The sequence below is a fragment of the Lissotriton vulgaris genome, chromosome 3_1 (genome assembly GCF_964263255.1).
Source record: "Lissotriton vulgaris chromosome 3_1, aLisVul1.2, whole genome shotgun sequence".
Taxonomy (NCBI): Eukaryota; Metazoa; Chordata; class Amphibia; order Caudata; family Salamandridae; genus Lissotriton; species Lissotriton vulgaris.
The window spans coordinates 664,823,330-664,842,218 of record NC_141689.1 but is presented as its reverse complement, the minus strand read 5'-3'; positions in this window follow the sequence as shown (position 1 = coordinate 664,842,218).

The window sequence follows — 18,889 nt, the reverse complement described above, 5'->3', positions numbered from 1 at the left end:
AATTGTTCATCAAAAGATTCATCCATAAAATCTTCATCCAAATTTTCTTCAGTTAAAATCTCTTCTGTTGTAATGTCGAAGGAAACATTGATTTTTTCGTGCTCCCCTTCCATTTTTTTGCTATAAATTGCATAAAAAAATAATTATATTAGAAGAGTTAGGGCACTGTTGGGTTTAAGTTCAGACATGTAGTTCTGTTTTTTTAACAGTGAAGTTAAAGTAAGTAAATTCATAATTATAGCAGAGAAGTGTAAGTCAATCAATAAATATAACAGAGGAGCTTATCTGTATCTATAACTATAGCAGGGGGACAGTAAATAATTATCAAAAAACGTTTTTACAAATTAATTTAAAGTGCCACTTACAAATTATCAATTTACTTTACAGGGAGGTGAAAAGGCTCTTGAAATGTAGTTCAGGAAGTAGCAGTGAAAATGGCTGTGTTTCCTTCTCTTCCTTTATATATATTTAGTTATATAACCAATCAAATGTCAGGTAATAAAAAGTGAAAATGAAAGTAACATTTTCATTGGTTGTCAATTCCAACACTTCAGATGTGTTTTGTGAAGTAATTTACCTCAGGGTATTTAGATAGGTCTACAGGCTAAATGGCTAAATGAAACTTCAATCAAATTTGTGAGAATGAAAGGGATTGTTATGTAGTATGAGCTAATCTATATTTGGTGAGAGTGTCTCCAGTCGTTTTTCTGTAAATTACTTTCCCACCTTTTTTTAGGACCGCTTTCCGGAAAGCGGCCCGGTTAGCGAACCTTAAGCGTCACGGGAGTCCACCATTTTGTGTTTCGGTCGCATTAAGATACAAGATGGAGGGTAAATAATGTTTAGAATGGGTAGAAGGGGTCATGGTAGACTTATCTTGAACCCCTAGGTTTTCTGAGGGTGGCTGAGGAGGCTTATATGTGCGGAAAAAAAACATTTTAAAAAAAAAATCCGCGAGGTTAGCTTTCGGTTAGCGAACCGGGTAGCGCTCCGGGGAGCGTATTTTGTGGAAAATTAGTGAAAAAAGATAGAAAAAAATAATAATTGTGAGTGATCAGATGAAGGGTAGCTCTATTTTTAGGTCACATGACCTAGTCATACATCATTTGGAAAGCAAAAGTGAAATGAACCAATGAAAAGTTTGATAAACAAGTCACATGACCTGTTCCGCTTACGTTACGCGGTGCGCGCCGCGTCCCGGATCGCTTCCGGTTCGCGGTCCGGAGCACTTCCGGGAGCGCTAACGCGGCGCATCATAAGACGCATTACGCGACAATGATACGTCGCGCTTCCGCGACGCGTCACAGTTCCGCTAACGAAACGTTTACCGGTTCGCGTACTAGATCGCGGCAACAAGATGAGCTAACGGAAAGCTTCCCGGTTCGCTTACCGGAAGCGAAGAAAAAAAATATTTAAAAAAAATTATCAATAAACATTTTAAATATATGTTGGGTTTTAAAGAAGAATACATTTTACAGCTACAGATGTTAGCTTTTAAAAAAACATTGAAATTCACAGAAAAAACCATAGGTTATAGTCCATATATAGTTAGGAATTTGCATTTACAAAACCTTGAAAATTCAATGAAAAAACCATTGGTTATAGAACATATATAGTTAGGAATTTGCATTTACAAAACCTTATTTTACTCGCATAAAACCATTGAAATTCCATATATAGTTAGATGCGCTAACTATATATCGCGCACCCGCAATCCACTGCTGATGATGTCACATATTACATCATTCATGACATGGTTAGTGACATCAGTGATGACATAACTGATGACATCTCAAATGACATCACTGATGACATCACTGATAACATCTCATTTGACATGACTGATCACATCACTGATGATATCATTCATGTGATAATACCATGAACCTCTTCAGACTCTAATATAACCTTAGATACAATCAGTGTAAACAGACAGTCACAAACTGTCACTCATCCATGGAGTTACTCACACACCTAGTCAGTTATGCCAAAAATCAATCACTTCTCCATTTTCTCAACTATACAGTTATACACACCTTACTTAATCAAACATATACTAACACATATTTACTTTACTCTCTTATACAATCCCTGATACATGTTCACAATGATCCATACAGCCACTCACACATTCACTGGCTCTTATGCACAGTTATTTATATATGTCAACTCTCACATGTACTGTGTTTTACATATGTACTTACTTTGACATGTAGCACTGAGATATCCATTCACTCACTAATACACTCATGCACAGTCAACCGCCCATACAGCTGTTTCCACATGCACTTTTGAACCCATACATATAGTGAATCAACTACTCACACATCTATGTACAGAGTCACACACCTCCCAGCCACCCATACACACACACTCAGTCTCCCATACAAATACTTGGACAACCAATGAATAACCCATACAGTTACTCATATAGCTACTGATCAACATATGCAGCAGTTTGTAGAACAACAGATATAATGATGCACAAATTAATACAGTTTAGTCACTAACCCATGCACTCAGTGAGACACATTTAATTACTCACTCATACAGTCAGTCATGCACCTACTAAATCCTTCATCCAGACACTTATACATCCACTCATTCTTCAATATGTAAGACATATTTTAACTTTACAGAAACATACAGTCACTGGATGTTGTCATCAGTGATGTCATCAGTGATGTCATTTGAGATGTCATCAGTTATGTCATCAGTGATGTCACTAACCATGTCATGAATGATGTAATATGTGACATCATCAGCAGTGGATGGAAAGGGGCGACCACTCGGTCCCCCGAACGTATGGCGGAGTACCACGATCCCCCCGGGAAGCCATTTTGGGCGGGAGGCGAGTCTCGGCTGGTATGCCCGAAGCGGCGTAGCCGGGGCGCGCCTTTTCCCGCCCTAGAGTGGGTTGGCCTAGACACTGACGCGGCCGGCCACGCCCTAGGGGCAGGCAGGGGCGGGTTTACGCCCGCCCTGAAGACAGATAAAAGGAGAAGCAAGATCCGAAGGCATCCTCTTGTTCCTGTGCTCTGAAGCGGCACCTCCTCGCTGCACGTGAGCTCGAGACGGAACGAAGAGCCAATTTTGAGCGTTGTAATCGTTCTTGTTTGTTTTTCAGATACTCTGTTGGAGAATGCCGAAGAAAGCGGGAAAGGGCATGACTACTGACCAGATGCTGCGCGTTCTCATGAAGGAGATGGCCGAATTAAAGAGGCGGATGGATAAGAACGAGGAAGGGGGACCGAAACGTCCTTTGGCGGGAGCAGCCCCGGGAGGGAAAAACAAGAGGCCCAGGAGGGGAGCAGTGGGAGAAGACATCCCGGGTCCCAGTGCCCCGCTCGAGGCACCAACTCCCGTGCCGGAGGAAGGGAATCCGATTCCCGTTGTGGTCACCCCCGTGTCCGGTCCGGGGAAGATATGCCGCCCGAGCTGGCAGCACAATTGGCAGCGTGGTTGGGAAAAGGTAGCGAGGGCGCCACGGCTGTCGACGCGCAGGAGCTAATGAAGCAACTGCGTGAGTCACGGGAAGCAGCGAAGGTGTCCACGCCGGCTGCAGCAGTAGAGAAGTCGCAGGGGACGGGTTCAGTAGCAGAGACAACGTCCGGTGCAGGTAAGCGGCCATTGCCGATTGCGAGGGATGAGTCGGCACCCTCTCGTAGGGAAAAGTTGGGTCAGCATGTTCCTTTGGCTATTAAGGAGAAGATATGGGCAGGGGAGTACGTAAACATCTTCTCGTTGCTTACTGATCACTATGAGATGGAGCATGTCAAGGGCCAGAAGGAGCTCATGCATCCGAGTGTTTGGCGCGCAAAAATGGCCGCCTTTAAGGTAAATGAAAACATTGGCAATTGGGGCCAGGCGTGGGGGGTTTTTACATCGATCTTGGGGGAGCGACGGCCCGATCTGTTACCCGAATTGCCGATATATCAGTCACGAATCATGGGGTACTCGGTATCACACGAGGGTAATCATTGGTTCTGCTATGATAATCTGTTTAGGAAAGCTAAAGAACATGATAAAAACTTAACATGGGATTGTTATGATTCTGTGTCATGGTCCAAAATGAAGGAGACTGGTATGTTAAAATTGCCATTAGTAGGGAGTATCGTTGGCGAATCTTCCCGCCAGTATGCGGGGACGCCCTTTCGGTCAGGTGCGGGTACCGACAATTACTCGAAGCCTGCCGGCAACACAGGAAAAAGGGGGGTGTGTTGGAACTTCAATAGGGGTAAATGTACTAGGCCCCAGGGATCGTGCAAATTTAGACACGAGTGTAGTGGGTGTGGGCAATCATCCCATCCTGAGTCCACGTGCAGAGCCAAAACGGGTGATAACGGGGGTAGAGGAGGCGCCAAACAGGTCTAACATAGTCCGAGGGGCGCCTTTACCTACCCCGATTGATACCTTGGCAATGATTCCTTGGCTCAGTGAATACCCAGATCGTACTTCTGCTGGGGTGTTGCGGAACGGGTTTTCTTATGGTTTCCGCATCCCAGTGGGGGACTTTCGAGGTGCAACGAAATGTAAAAATCAGCTATCGGTCTTTCAGCATACGACTGTGGTACAGGATAAGATCAGGAAGGAGGTTACTCGGGGTCGAGTCGCCGGGCCGTTTAGTGTACCACCGGTTCCTAATTTTGTTTGTTCCCCTTTAGGTGTGGTCCCAAAGAAGGACCCGGGTGAATTTCGGCTGATACATAATTTATCAGCCCCACGTGGTCTTTCCGTAAACGAAGCGATTGACCCGGAAGCGTGTTCAGTGCGGTACGCATCCTTCGATGAGGCCGTAGCCATTTTGAATCGCCTGGGGCCCGGGGCGCTGATGGCAAAATCTGATATCGAGTCAGCGTTCCGGTTGCTCCCGGTACATCCAGACGATCAGCGTCTCTTAGGTTTCATGTTTCAGGGTCATTATTACATGGATAGGTGTATGCCGATGGGGTGCTCTATATCTTGTGCCTATTTCGAAAAATTCAGTAGTTTTCTACAATGGGTCTTCACAAGGAAGACGGGTTTCCAAAATGTGATGCATTACCTGGATGATTTTTTGTTCCTGGGGGCAGCCGGGGATCCGGAATGTGGGCAGGCTTTGGCGCAATTTTGTGTCCTGATGAATCAGTTTGGCGTGCCATTGGCACCAGGTAAGACTGTGGGACCTTCCACTTGCCTCGAGTTTCTGGGGAGCGAGTTAGACTCCGCAGAAGGTTGTTTTCGTTTACCAGCTGACAAAGTGTCTAAGTTCAGGACATCCCTGCAAATGTGTATAAGTGGACCTAAGGTTAAGCTGCATCAATTACAGCAGTTAGTTGGCCAGTTGAATTTTGCCCTGAGAGTTATACCAATGGCCCGCCCCTTTTCCCGTTCGATCGCTCAAGCCATGGTCGGCCTGAAGGAGGCCCATCATCGTACAAGGCTCTCGGCAGAGGTCCGCCAGGACATGCGCATTTGGTTGGCATTTCTGGCGGATTTCAATGGTCGAGTTGTCTGGAACAAACCAGCCGTGTCCTCTGAGGAGCTGGGGCTGTGGACAGATTCGGCAGGGAGCATAGGTTTTGGTGCCATCTTCGGCACAAGATGGTCTGCACAAAAGTGGCCGACATGGTGGCATGACAGTGGACTGACAAGTAACATTGCTTTCCTGGAACTTTTCCCCATTTTAGTGGCCCTGAGAACTTGGCCCGAAGGGTTCAAGGATCACTCTGTGATATTTTGGTCTGACAATATGACCGTGGTCGAGTGTATCAATAGTCAGGCAGCACGATGCAAATGGATTTTGAGACTGCTCAAGGAAATTGTTTTACTGTGTATGCAATTGAATGTGCTATTCAGAGCAAGACATGTCCCAGGGGTAATGAACCAGGCGGCTGATGCACTGTCTCGTTTTCGTATGCAGGCTTTCTGGGGTTTCCTTCCCACAGCGGACCCGGAGCCGGCACCCTTTCCCGAAGCTCTCTGGTCTCTCGGTGCCCCGAACTTCGTAACCTCGTGGGAGAGAGTTTAGCACCCAGGACGAGGAAGGCATATGAAGGGGCGTTCCGGTCCTATTTGGCCTTTTTGGGGACTGATAGAGAGGAGCTTTGGGGCCAGGAAGAGTGGGTGGTGGATTTTCTGATGTCTTTACATCGGGTCGGGAAATCGGTGGCCACGGCTCAGAGGCATCGGGCTGCCATTTCCTTTATTGCTAGGGCTCACAGGATCCATGACCCGACAGCGTCTTTCGTTGTACAGAAAGCGCTACGGGGGTGGCAACGCCTTGAGGGTCGCAGAGTAGATGAGAGGCGCCCGATAGGTTTGGATAGGCTGGCCCAGTTATTATCCAGACTCCCTGCTACGTGTTCGTCTCAGTTTGAGACAGTGTTATTCCGAGCCGCTTTTACGCTGGCATTCCATGGGGCTATGCGGGTAAGCGAACTAGTGGCGAGGAACAAGCAGGATGTGACAGGAGGATTGTGCCAGGAGCACGTCCAGATCAGAGGGGAGACGATGACGGTCTCATTTGTCAGGTCCAAGACCGATCAAAGTGGGATGGGGGACTGCGTAATCATACGCAGGATTCCCGGGTCCTCCATGTGCCCGGTAAGGTGCCTGGAAGATTATTTGGCACGAAGGGTGGCATCATGGGGGGGGACCTTGTTGAGACACGCTGACGCCACCCCACTGACAAAGTTTCAGTTTCAGCGGGTGCTTGCGATGTCGATTGCCGCTGCGGGCGTGAACCCGGGCGAGTTTGGGACCCATTCCTTTCGGATAGGGGCTGCTACAGAAGCTACAGCCAGGGGTTTGGATGTTGAACAAGTTAAACGGGTGGGGCGTTGGTCCTCCAATTGTTATAAGAGGTATGTGCGGTTGCACATGTTGTGAAGCTGTAGCAATGTACTCACGCTTCTTGTTTTTGTTTGATTTTCAGTTGCGCAAGCCCACGAGGCGGGGCGGACTTTGCAGTCGACCCTACACCGGGCCAGCGGTCAGACATCACCGGCTGTGAAAAAGGAGGTGTGGGTTGTGGGCCACTCATACGTGAGACGTGCCGCAGACGTATTCAAGGCAGGTGATATGATTCACGTAGCTGGGGAATACGGGTACAGGGTGTCCTTCTACGGAAGAGGCGGTCTCTGTATTGACCAGTTTCAATCATTTTTCGAGGGTTTGCTAGGGCGGACGAGGTCACCGCCGTCTGTAGTCATAGTACATCTTGGGGGTAATGATTTGGTCACCACTGGTAGACGACTTCTTCTTGAGGCGATGCTTTCCACTGTAAGTTGGTTAGCGAGGAGAGTTCCAGGGTGCACAATTGCGTGGTCCCATATGATCCCACGAAAAGTATGGCGGGGGGCTATTTCGGTTCCGGCTTTAAATCATTCTGTTAGGAAGCTCAATAACAAAGTGAGTAGGTTGTTCCGTTCCAAGACACTGCATGCTATTTCACATGGGTGTATTAATGATGACAGTATGTATTTGGGGGATGGAGTGCATTTGTCTCGGGTGGGGAATGAGTTACTCATAGGAGACTTCTTAGCATGGCTGAAAATGTTACACCATGACCTTTAGGTAGGAGTGTTGTGGGGGGTCCGGATAGCCGGTCAACTATCCGGCCTGTGGCGGTAAGGTCATGATCGGTGAGCACTAATTGGAAGATCCCTATGAGTGGGCGTCACCCAGCACGGATGGGAGCGCTCGGGGGAGGTGGCCATTGGCCCCTCAACGGGGAGGCGGTCTCTTCTAAGGATGGGTCGCCGAAAGAAGAGGAAAGGCGGTCAAGGCCCCTTCCTGGGTAGGAGGGGTTACAGCCCCCTCCTGGGGAATTTCCCGGGGCCAGGACGTCTGCGACGGCAGATATGGTAAGTTGTGTGGGGTTTGGGGGGGGTCTACGCTACCTTCTAGATACCTCACACGAGTCCTTGTACGACCTCTAAGTGGCGTCGAGTTTTATTGGGGCCCCCGTCAAGTCAAGGGAAATTGGTAATTGCACTTGAGGTACGCCTCTGGGCCGCCCCTCACAAGTGAGGGCGATATTTCTGGGTTAGGGATCTTGACACCGGTTACGACCTTGCCGTTGGCCCTTAAACGTTAGGATGTACAATTTCTAAATTTCAAGTAAATGTTTTGTAGGATGTTAGTTCGGCTAGGAGAACCTTTGTATTAGAGAATCTGTTAAGGTTAGCCAAACATCGCAATGTGGTAATGAAATTGTACATAATATGAAACTGTTTATTTAATGTTTTTAATTTTGTTTCATATTTTAATAAATACGGCCGGGGGGGTTACTCCCTACCGTCTTCCAAAGACTTCAGAACTGTTTCCGTTTCCCATCCTTGGGGATTGTGTTGAGAGAGGGTGGCGGGTATCTCAGCCATATGGAAAGGGGCGACCACTCGGTCCCCCCGAACGTATGGCGGAGTACCACGATCCCCCCGGGAAGCCATTTTGGGCGGGAGGCGAGTCTCGGCTGGTATGCCCGAAGCGGCGTAGCCGGGGCGCGCCTTTTCCCGCCCTAGAGTGGGTTGGCCTAGACACTGACGCGGCCGGCCACGCCCTAGGGGCAGGCAGGGGCGGGTTTACGCCCGCCCTGAAGACAGATAAAAGGAGAAGCAAGATCCGAAGGCATCCTCTTGTTCCTGTGCTCTGAAGCTGCACCTCCTCGCTGCACGTGAGCTCGAGACGGAACGAAGTGCCAATTTTGACCCACCCACCAGCCCCTGATGACAGCAAGTGGTTTTTGAAGAAAGTTGATGGATAACTCTGATTTTCGTTACAGGTTGTGGTATTATCGTAATGATTTTAAGTATGTAATAAAGAATGTCGATTTGGGTTATGTTTCGCAAATAAAGAAATTCTGCTTTAGTGTTCATTGGTAAGCATGCTCTTAATAAAGATGTAGTTGCTACTGTCTTTTTAGTTTAGTCATTTAGTTAGCATTGTCGTATTTATTTTGGTCGGGCGGTAAGGTCATGATCGGTGAGCACTAATTGGAAGATCCCTATGAGTGGGCGTCACCCAGCACGGATGGGAGCGCTCGGGGGAGGTGGCCATTGGCCCCTCAACGGGGAGGCGGTCCCTTCTAAGGATGGGTCGCCGAAAGAAGAGGAAAGGCGGTCAAGGCCCCTTCCTGGGTAGGAGGGGTTACAGCCCCCTCCTGGGGAATTTCCCGGGGCCAGGACGTCTGCGACGGCAGATATGGTAAGTTGTGTGGGGTTTGGGGGGGGGTCTACGCTACCTTCTAGATACCTCACACGAGTCCTCGTACGACCTCTAAGTGGCGTCGAGTTTTATTGGGGCCCCCGTCAAGTCAAGGGAAATTGGTAATTGCACTTGAGGTACGCCTCTGGGCCGCCCCTCACAAGTGAGGGCGATATTTCTGGGTTAGGGATCTTGACACCGGTTACGACCTTGCCGTTGGCCCTTAAACGTTAGGATGTACAATTTCAAAATTTCAAGTAAATGTTTTGTAGGATGTTAGTTCGGCTAGGAGAACCTTTGTATTAGAGAATCTGTTAAGGTTAGCCAAACATCGCAATGTGGTAATGAAATTGTACATAATATGAAACTGTTTATTTAATGTTTTTAATTTTGTTTCATATTTTAATAAATACGGCCGGGGGGGTTACTCCCTCCCGTCTTCCAAAGACTTCAGAACTGTTTCCGTTTCCCATCCTTGGGGATTGTGTTGAGAGGGGGTGGCGGGTATCTCAGCCATATTGCGGGTGCGCGATATATAGTTAGCGCATCTAACTATATATGGAATTTCAATGGTTTTATGCGAGTAAAATAAGGTTTTGTAAATGCAAATTCCTAACTATATATGTTCTATAACCAATGGTTTTTTCATTGAATATATATATATATATATATATATATATATATATATATATATATATATATATATATATATATATATATATATATATATATATATATATATATATATATATATATATATATATATATATATATATATATATATATATATATATATATATATATATATTACCTACTGGCGATAGCCAGTAGGTATATATAGTTAGGATTTTTTCTCTATGGGACTTTTGAAAATTCTATGTCTAATAACTTTGGCGTTTGTGGACAGAATCGGCTGAAATTTTCAGGAAAATGGCACATGTTGTTTCTGAGCAGCCCCTGAAACGTTGGGGGGGTTTCGTCAAGGGGGGGCCGAGAAAAAAGGGGGGTCCCAAAACGCGTTTTTCCCATTCATTTTTCCATAGGGTGTTTGGCCTCACTTTTAGCTCGAACGGCTGAATGGATTTGCACGAAACTTGGCAAAATTGTAGGGACTGTTAGCCCGATGTGCCTTTGCTGGGTCTCAATATATGTGCTCCAGTGGATTTTGAGAAATCAACGTTTTAAAAAACAGATATATCTGTGACAGCGTCCCGGGTAGCGCTCCGATTCGCGTACTTTTCACGTTACGGAACTTTGCGAAGCGAAGCTGATTGGCTCTCCGGTGTCTGTCAACATTTTAAACAGTCCGGAACGGCTGCCATCTTGTCTCTCGGTAGGATCGAGAGACAAGAGGAGGAGAAAAACAAAGGGGGAATTTAATGAAGGGGGGCAAGGTAGACCCCTCTTGACCCCCTAGGAATGATGTTGGGGTTATTAAAGGGTCCCGTGGGGCAAATAAAAAAAATTAGATTTTTCGCGGTAGAAGCGCTACCCGGTTCGCGAACCGGGTCGCGAAACGGGAATTCGCCATTTTGTGTTTCGTTTTTATTAAATTACAAGATGGAGGAAAAACAATGTGAGAAATGGGTATAAGGGGGTATGGGAGACGTATCCTGACCCCCTATGTTTTCTGAGGGTGGCTGAGGATGCTCATATATGTTGATACACGTCTTCCAGCAGCTGCGCGTGAGCGTTTTTTTTTTTTTTGCTGCGTGACGTCTGTTAACGTTTGATTCGAAGGAAATCAGGAAGTGTTGACCGCCATTTTGTCACTGCGAGTAAATATATTGTTAAAAATAATTGTTATAAATTAATCCGTATTGATAAACATTGTCTGCGCCATCTTGCCTTTTTTCCAATGCCACACTTTTGTCGTGCACGGCAGCTATTTTAGATGCCTTGACCAGACCCACTCTCTGCACGCCGCCGATCCAGCATGGCTCCCCATCCTCGCAAGCATCTCCCCCACGCACTGGTCACCCCCGCTCTCTCTCTCATGCATGGGCCATAAACCTCCCCCCATCTGCGCTGCTCTTCCCTGAGAATCACACCTTGTGCCCGCCCGACACCTCCCTTTCACCCTATTCACTACCGCACCCTCTGACACTCCTCTTCCTCTGTGTCTGATTGTCCAGGCTGGTCCCAGGCTATCACCTAGCCCTGCGGATGTAGTTTATGGCCCCAACTGTAAAGAATCACCCCTCTTCAAAGGAGTTACAGTAGATCAAGGCCCCCACCCCATGAGATCCGTCACACCACACGCGTTCCTACTATCTGATAACGATCCTGTATTGTGATTGGGGAGGGGATTCTCACTGTAGGGTGTGTGAGACCGAGCCTGAAGCGGAAGATTCCAGGGATGCCTTTTTGTACATCAAAGTCTTCACAATTATGTGTCACATTAAAAATATATAGCACTCCAACAAAGTAGTAGGATTATAACACTTTAATAACTTATAAATATATACAACGCTCAAACAAAGTAAACAAGGTAAAAAAAAAAATTTAAACAACTATTTACATGGCAGCCTGCTGCAACATCCATCTCAAAGCAACAATGGGCTGCTTTGGTCTGTCTTTTAGTCGGCAAAATCCGTCGGCCTGTGAGGTGGCGTCAGTAGCGGTTCGTTGTGCGAATAGGCCGAAGGCAGCACAACGCGCTGAGATCCGGACGGCACCCAGGTGGTGTCCAGTAAGTTGCCGCACTGGTCTGGCCATCCTATAATTCTGCGCCGAAAAACGGCGTGGGGCAGCCCGGGGGGGGGGGGGGGGGGGGAGGCGGCGCGAACAGGCCTCCCCCGCCTCCCCAGGTGGAGGCTCCTCTGCTGCAGTGGGACGCCCTTTAGCGTTTCAGTCGCCATTCAGCTGTTTAGCGCCCGCATTTGCGGCACTGTGCCTCATCCGCTATTCAGCTGAGTTACGCCCACTCTTGCGGTGCAGCGATAGGCGGCTGCCACAGGACTCTCAAAATGGCGGCCGGCTCTTCGGATTTGGGCCTGGTCCACTAAAATGGCCCTGGGACACATTTGAACTCGGACATTTGCCTGCTAGGGCTTGGGCCCCATTCTCGAAAGCGTCCCCTCAGCCTTGAAGATTCTACAAAAGTCATCGGGGCCCCCGACTCTCGCAGGCTTCCGGTGGGGAGCGGCTGCCATGACTGCTTGCGGAATGGCCACGACGGAGCTACGAGATGGTGGTGCTCTCATGCTGACGCCAGCTTCAGTCTGAAACATCCAGAAACACTGTAGACTACCAATTCGATGACTTCCGGTGGAGCCCCAACGTGACCCAGTAGGGAAGAACTTGCCCTCCCCTCTTTTGACTGATGGTTCTTGTTGCCTGTCCCCTCTGTTCAAAAGCTCAAAATGTTGGGCCACCGGGTAGGACCTATCCTGGTTGACTATTGCTCTTCTATGCTGCAAAATTCGTTGGTGTACAGGTAAAATCGTACTTCCGATATAGATTTTAGGACAAGGACATTGTAAAAGGTACACAACAAATTCACTTTTGCATGTTATGGCACTTTTTACTTTAACAGTTTTGTTAAAAGCTGTTTTAAACTCTGTGCGATTCAAACCATGTAGGCAAGCTTTGCACTTAAAACACTTTTTAAAACCAGGTTTTGATCTAAGCCAGTCGGCGTTGCTCTTGCGTTTATCTACAAAATCACTACGAACAATTAAGTCTTTTAGTGACTTAGACTTTCTATAGGTTATCTCAGGGTTGTTCTTTACCTTGGAACCCAACACCGGATCGTTTCTAATCAAATACCAGTGTCTCTTTAGTATTGATCTCACCTCCTTGTGTTTAGTATTGTAAGTAGTGATAAACCTAGAGCTGCCACCATTTGATTGTTTTGACTTTGATTTACGGGTTCTTGACGGCTCAAAAAGTAAGGACTGCCTGCTCAGTTTTTACCTTTACTAGCAGCACCTTTAAGGATTGTTCTGCTATAACCCCTTTCTAGGAATCTCTGGGTCATCTCCTCTTCGATGGTGTTATACTGTTCGTCACTGCTGCATGTACGTCTGGCCCTATAGTATTCTCCAAACGGAATGCTCCTTATTAATGCAGTAGGATGAGCACTTTCCGCGTGAAGTATTGAGTTCCCCGCGGTCTGTTTACGGAACACAGTGGTTTCTAACTTGTTATTCATAGGGATTATTCTAATATCGAGGAAGTCAATCGAAACCTTACTGAAGTTTCCCACAAATTCCAAATTTAAAGAATTCTGGTTGATCTCCTCAATGAATACACCGATTGATGCCTCCGTGCCCTGCCACAGCACGAAGACATCATCGATATATCGTACCCACAGAAGGATATGTTCCGACCAATGATCAAGCGGGCCCCCTCTGAGCACCTGTTCCTCCCAGTAGCCGAGATGAAGGTTGGCATAACTAGGAGCAAAACAGGTGCCCATCGCGGTCCCACGTTCCTGAATATAAAGATCATTTCCAAAGAGAAAAATGTTCTTAGATAAACACCATTCCATGATCTCTAGTATCATCCTATTTTGTGATGCTAGGCGTATTGGTCTTCTATTCAGGTAGTGCTCACAAGCTTTTAAGCCGTCAATGTGCCTTATACTCGTATATAGAGTAGAAATGTCCAATGTCAATAGGACCATAGTAGTGGGGTCCCAACAAATATCAAAAATACATTTTAAAAAACTTCATTACTTTAAAAAGTGCTCGGCTTATTGCTGTGCAGTGTTCCAGTTGCTGCCTGAGTCCCCTGAGGAAATGCCATGGAGGCATGAAACGCGTCGGGAATCCCAGGACTGAAATAAAGGCGAAGCTTCCGAGTTGCCATTTGAAGCCGTTCCTTCCCGAATAAAGTTGGTTACTTCCACTTACCTGTTTGGGCTGACTCATTCCAGGCAAACTTTGTGATGGTATGTTAGCGGCGAGCCTGTAGCCGCGAGTCAAGCCCTGCTGTACCTGTGTGCAGTCCTGCGGTGGTGTCAAGCGGCGCCACGGCTTTGGAACGGGTAATACCACGGTGAAAGAACTCACTATGTGCAGCAATGCCAAAACGGATTGTGCTGAACCACCCACTTGGATTTTTATCGCATCACCTTGGAACTATGCATAAGCAACTCACTGGAGTTTGAAAACGATCACTACAAGATCCAGCGGCCACGGCGGTGGCCACGCCCACCTGGGCGGCAACTTCATTACTTTAAAAAGTGCTCGGCTTATTGCTGTGCAGTGTTCCAGTTGCTGCCTGAGTCCCCTGAGGAAATGCCATGGAGGCATGAAACGCGTCGGGAATCCCAGGACTGAAATAAAGGCGAAGCTTCCGAGTTGCCATTTGAAGCCGTTCCTTCCCGAATAAAGTTGGTTACTTCCACTTACCTGTTTGGGCTGACTCATTCCAGGCAAACTTTGTGATGGTATGTTAGCGGCGAGCCTGTAGCCGCGAGTCAAGCCCTGCTGTACCTGTGTGCAGTCCTGCGGTGGTGTCAAGCGGCGCCACGGCTTTGGAATGGGTAATACCACGGTGAAAGAACTCACTATGTGCAGCAATGCCAAAACGGATTGTGCTGAACCACCCACTTGGATTTTTATCGCATCACCTTGGAACTATGCATAAGCAACTCACTGGAGTTTGAAAACGATCACTACAAGATCCAGCGGCCACGGCGGTGGCCACGCCCACCTGGGCGGGAACTTCATTACTTTAAAAAGTGCTCGGCTTATTGCTGTGCAGTGTTCCAGTTGCTGCCTGAGTCCCCTGAGGAAATGCCATGGAGGCATGAAACGCGTCGGGAATCCCAGGACTGAAATAAAGGCGAAGCTTCCGAGTTGCCATTTGAAGCCGTTCCTTCCCGAATAAAGTTGGTTACTTCCACTTACCTGTTTGGGCTGACTCATTCCAGGCAAACTTTGTATATATATATACCTCACCAATATAAGAAAAACGCAGCACTCTCTCAGTTTTGGCAGTATAGCGATTTTATTCAAAGCTTTAGCAGAGCCATTTCTCCTCCTTCACCAGGAAGGAGGAGAAATGGCTCTGCTAAAGCTTTGATTAAAATCACTATACTGCCAAAACTGAGAGAGTGCTGTGGTTTTCTTATATTGGTGGGAGATTGTACACAAGGCGGGTCCAGCCTTGCAACGCGTACCAGCCGTGAAAGAGAGCGCCCTTCGTGTAAGGACACTTTTGATGAAACATATATATATATATATATTCACTGAAAAAACCATGGGTTATAGACCATATATAGTTAGTTGCACTAACTATATATCGCGCACCCGCAATCCACTGCTGATCATGTCACATATTACATCATTCATGACATGATCGGTGACATCACTGATGACACCACTGATGACATCTCAAATGACATCACTGATGACATCTCATTTGACATTACTGATCACATCACTGATGACATCATCCATGTGATAATACGGTGAACCTCTTCAGACTCTAATATAATCTTACATACACTCAGAGTAAATAGACACTCACAGACTGTCACTCATCCATGGAGTTACTCACACACCTAGTCAGTCATGCAAAGAATCAATCACACCTCCATTTCCTCAACTATACAGTTATACACACCTTACTTATTCAAACATATACTAACACATATTTACTCTTTTATACAATCCTTGATTGAAGTTCACAATGATCCATACAGCCACTCACACATTCACTGGCTCTTATGCACAGTTATTTATATATGTCAACTCTCACATGTATTGTGTTTTACATATGTACTTACTTTGACATGTAGCACTGAGATATCCATTCACTCACCAATGCACTCATGCACACAGTCAACCGCCCATACAGCTGTTTCCACCTGCACTTTTGAACCCATACATCTAGTGAATCAACTGCTCACACATCTATGCACAGAGTCATACACCTCCCAGCCACCCACACACATACTCAGTCTCCCATACAAATACTTGGGCAACCAATCAATAACCCATATAGTTACTCATATAGCTACTGATCAACACATGCAGCAGTTTACAGAACAACAGACATAATGATGCACAAATTAAGACAGTTTAGTCACTAACCCATGCACTCAGTGAGACACATTTAATCACTCACTCATACAGTCAGTCATGCACCTACTAAATCCTTCATCCAGACACTTATACATCCACTCATTCTTCAATATGTAAGACATATTTTAACTTTACAGAAACATACAGTCACTGGATGTTGTCATCAGTGATGTCATCAGTGATGTCATTTGAGATGTCATCAGTGATGTCATCAGTTATGTCACTGACCATGTCATGAATGATGTAATATGTGACATGATCAGCAGTGGATTGCGGGTGCGCGATATATAGTTAGTGCAACTAACTATATATGCAAATTTTAATGGTTTTGTGTGAGGAAAATAAGGTTTTGTAAATGCTAATTCCTAACTATATATGGTCTACAACCTATGGTTTTTTCAGTGAATTTTCAAGGTTTTGTAAATGCTAATTCCTAACTATATATGGTCTATAACCTATGGTTTTTTCAGTGAATTTCAATGGTTTTTTAATAGCAAATATCAAAAGCTGTAAAATATATTCTTCTTTTAATGGAAAAATATATTTTATATGTTTTTAATATCATTTTTTTAGGTATATATATTTTTTTTATTTATTTTTTTGTTTTGCTACCGGTCCGCGCACCGGGTAGCTTCCCGTTAGCTCAATTTGGTTCCGCGACCCGGTCTGCGAACCGGTAAACGTTCCGTTAGCGCAACCACCACGTTACAAAACAACATCGTGACGCGTCGCGTAAGCGCGACGTATCGCGTTGCCGCGTAATGCGTCTTATGACGCTCCGCGTTAGCGCACCCGGAAGCGTTCTGGAACGCGAACCGAGGCTCGAAGCGCAGCTACCCGGAAGCGCTCCGGGTGCGTAGCGGGACGCGTAACGTAAGCGTAACAGGTCATGTGACTTGAAAATAACACCTTTTATTGGTTGATTTCACTTTTGGTTTCTGAATGATGTAAGGCTAAGTCATGCAACCTAAAAATAACACTTTTCATTGGTTTAGAATTTTTTTTTTCCCAAATGATGAAAGCCCCCTCCTATTTTTCTCACTCTGACTTTCAACTTTGTGAGAGGAAGACCTATTTTGATTATTGGAAGATGGCTTCAATTGTAGCTGCAGCTGGTGGACCCTCACCACCACCATCACCTCCTAGGAAGGATGGACCACCTCCCCAGTTCATTCCCAACCCTGAAGAAGAGGAGGAAGAAGAAGAACAGGATGTACATCACATAGTATTTTTGCCTGAAGAACCCCGGAAATCACACCACAAGGAGAATTTCATTTGGCAGTTTTTTACATTTCCTCAAGGCCAAAAAAGGTGAATGCCCGTCATGTTACATGCCTGATATGTAAAGAAGTACTGTCAAGAGGCACTGATAAAAAGTATAGCTTTGGGAACTATACAATGCATCGCCACATGCAAAGGTGGCATCCAATAAATTACAGTGCGGCGGAGGTGCGTAACCTACGTGAAAATCCACCAACTCCTGTGGCCACCACCTCAACGCATAAAAGTCTTTCGGGACCAGAGGCGAGGGAGACGGTCCCCTGTATGCAGAGTAATTTTCAACACATCAAGCTGGCGTGTAGAAATTGTGGGGGACTACTATGTTACGGGGAGATGAGTATAAACTTAATGAACAGAGCATTTGAAAATCACAAGTGCTCAAAACGCCCCAGAAAGTGATTTTTTTTGTTGCTCCTGTTGTGCCATTTCTAATGCCTGTTTTTCGTTCTTCCCCCTGAAAAAAACAAAAAATATTTAAAATTGTTCAAAAAATACAAAAAAAATAAAAAATGTTCAGAAAAATAATTAAAAAAAATAAAACAACAAAAACAATCCAAAAAAAAAGTTCTTTTCAGAACTACCTCCCATTTATAAAAAATTGCTAAAATGTTTAGCACTCTTCAATTCTCTTTTTTTTTGATTCGCTTCCTGGTTCGCGCCCCGGTACGCGAACCGGAAGCGAACCAAAAAAAATGATTAAAAAAAAAGTGTATATAAGGGAAGGAGACAGAGAGAATAATGTTAAAAGAAAGACAGCTAGAGGGAGTAACACAGAGATACTGTCTAATAGCTAAGTATACAAAAAAAAGTTGTAAGCGGGATAAATTGAGAAAAAGAAAATAGAAAAGGAAGTGAAAGAAAAAAAGAGTGTAGAAGAATAATAAACAAGAGTTACTTTAAAGAGTGATGAGTCAGAGACAGTGAGAGTAATAGAGATGGAGTGAGTGAACAAGAGTGAGGAACTATGAGAACAGAGGGACTGAGAAAAGGAGTGGAAGGAGTAGAATAAGTAACTAATAGAAAAAGGAATGAGGGAAGTACCAAAGGCAGGAAACTGAGGGTTAAAGAAATGAAGCAGTGGAACTCATAGAAATTAAATGTGATAGAGATGTAACGGAAAGAGTACAAAACACTTACCTTATAATTGTCGTTAACTTAGTCACTTGTTATTTTTATACTTTCAATCTGTGAAAGAAAGAACAAAAATTTAAAAATTGTTAGAAAGTAGTAAAAGATGAGTGAGCATGAGACAAGATGAGTACATATTAAAAATCACAATTCAAAGTACAGAATTAATTATACATATTAAATGGTTTATTTTTGCTGTTCTCAGAATATATCAAATTTCACTAAAAACAGTGACTTGAAGGTATTCATCATAT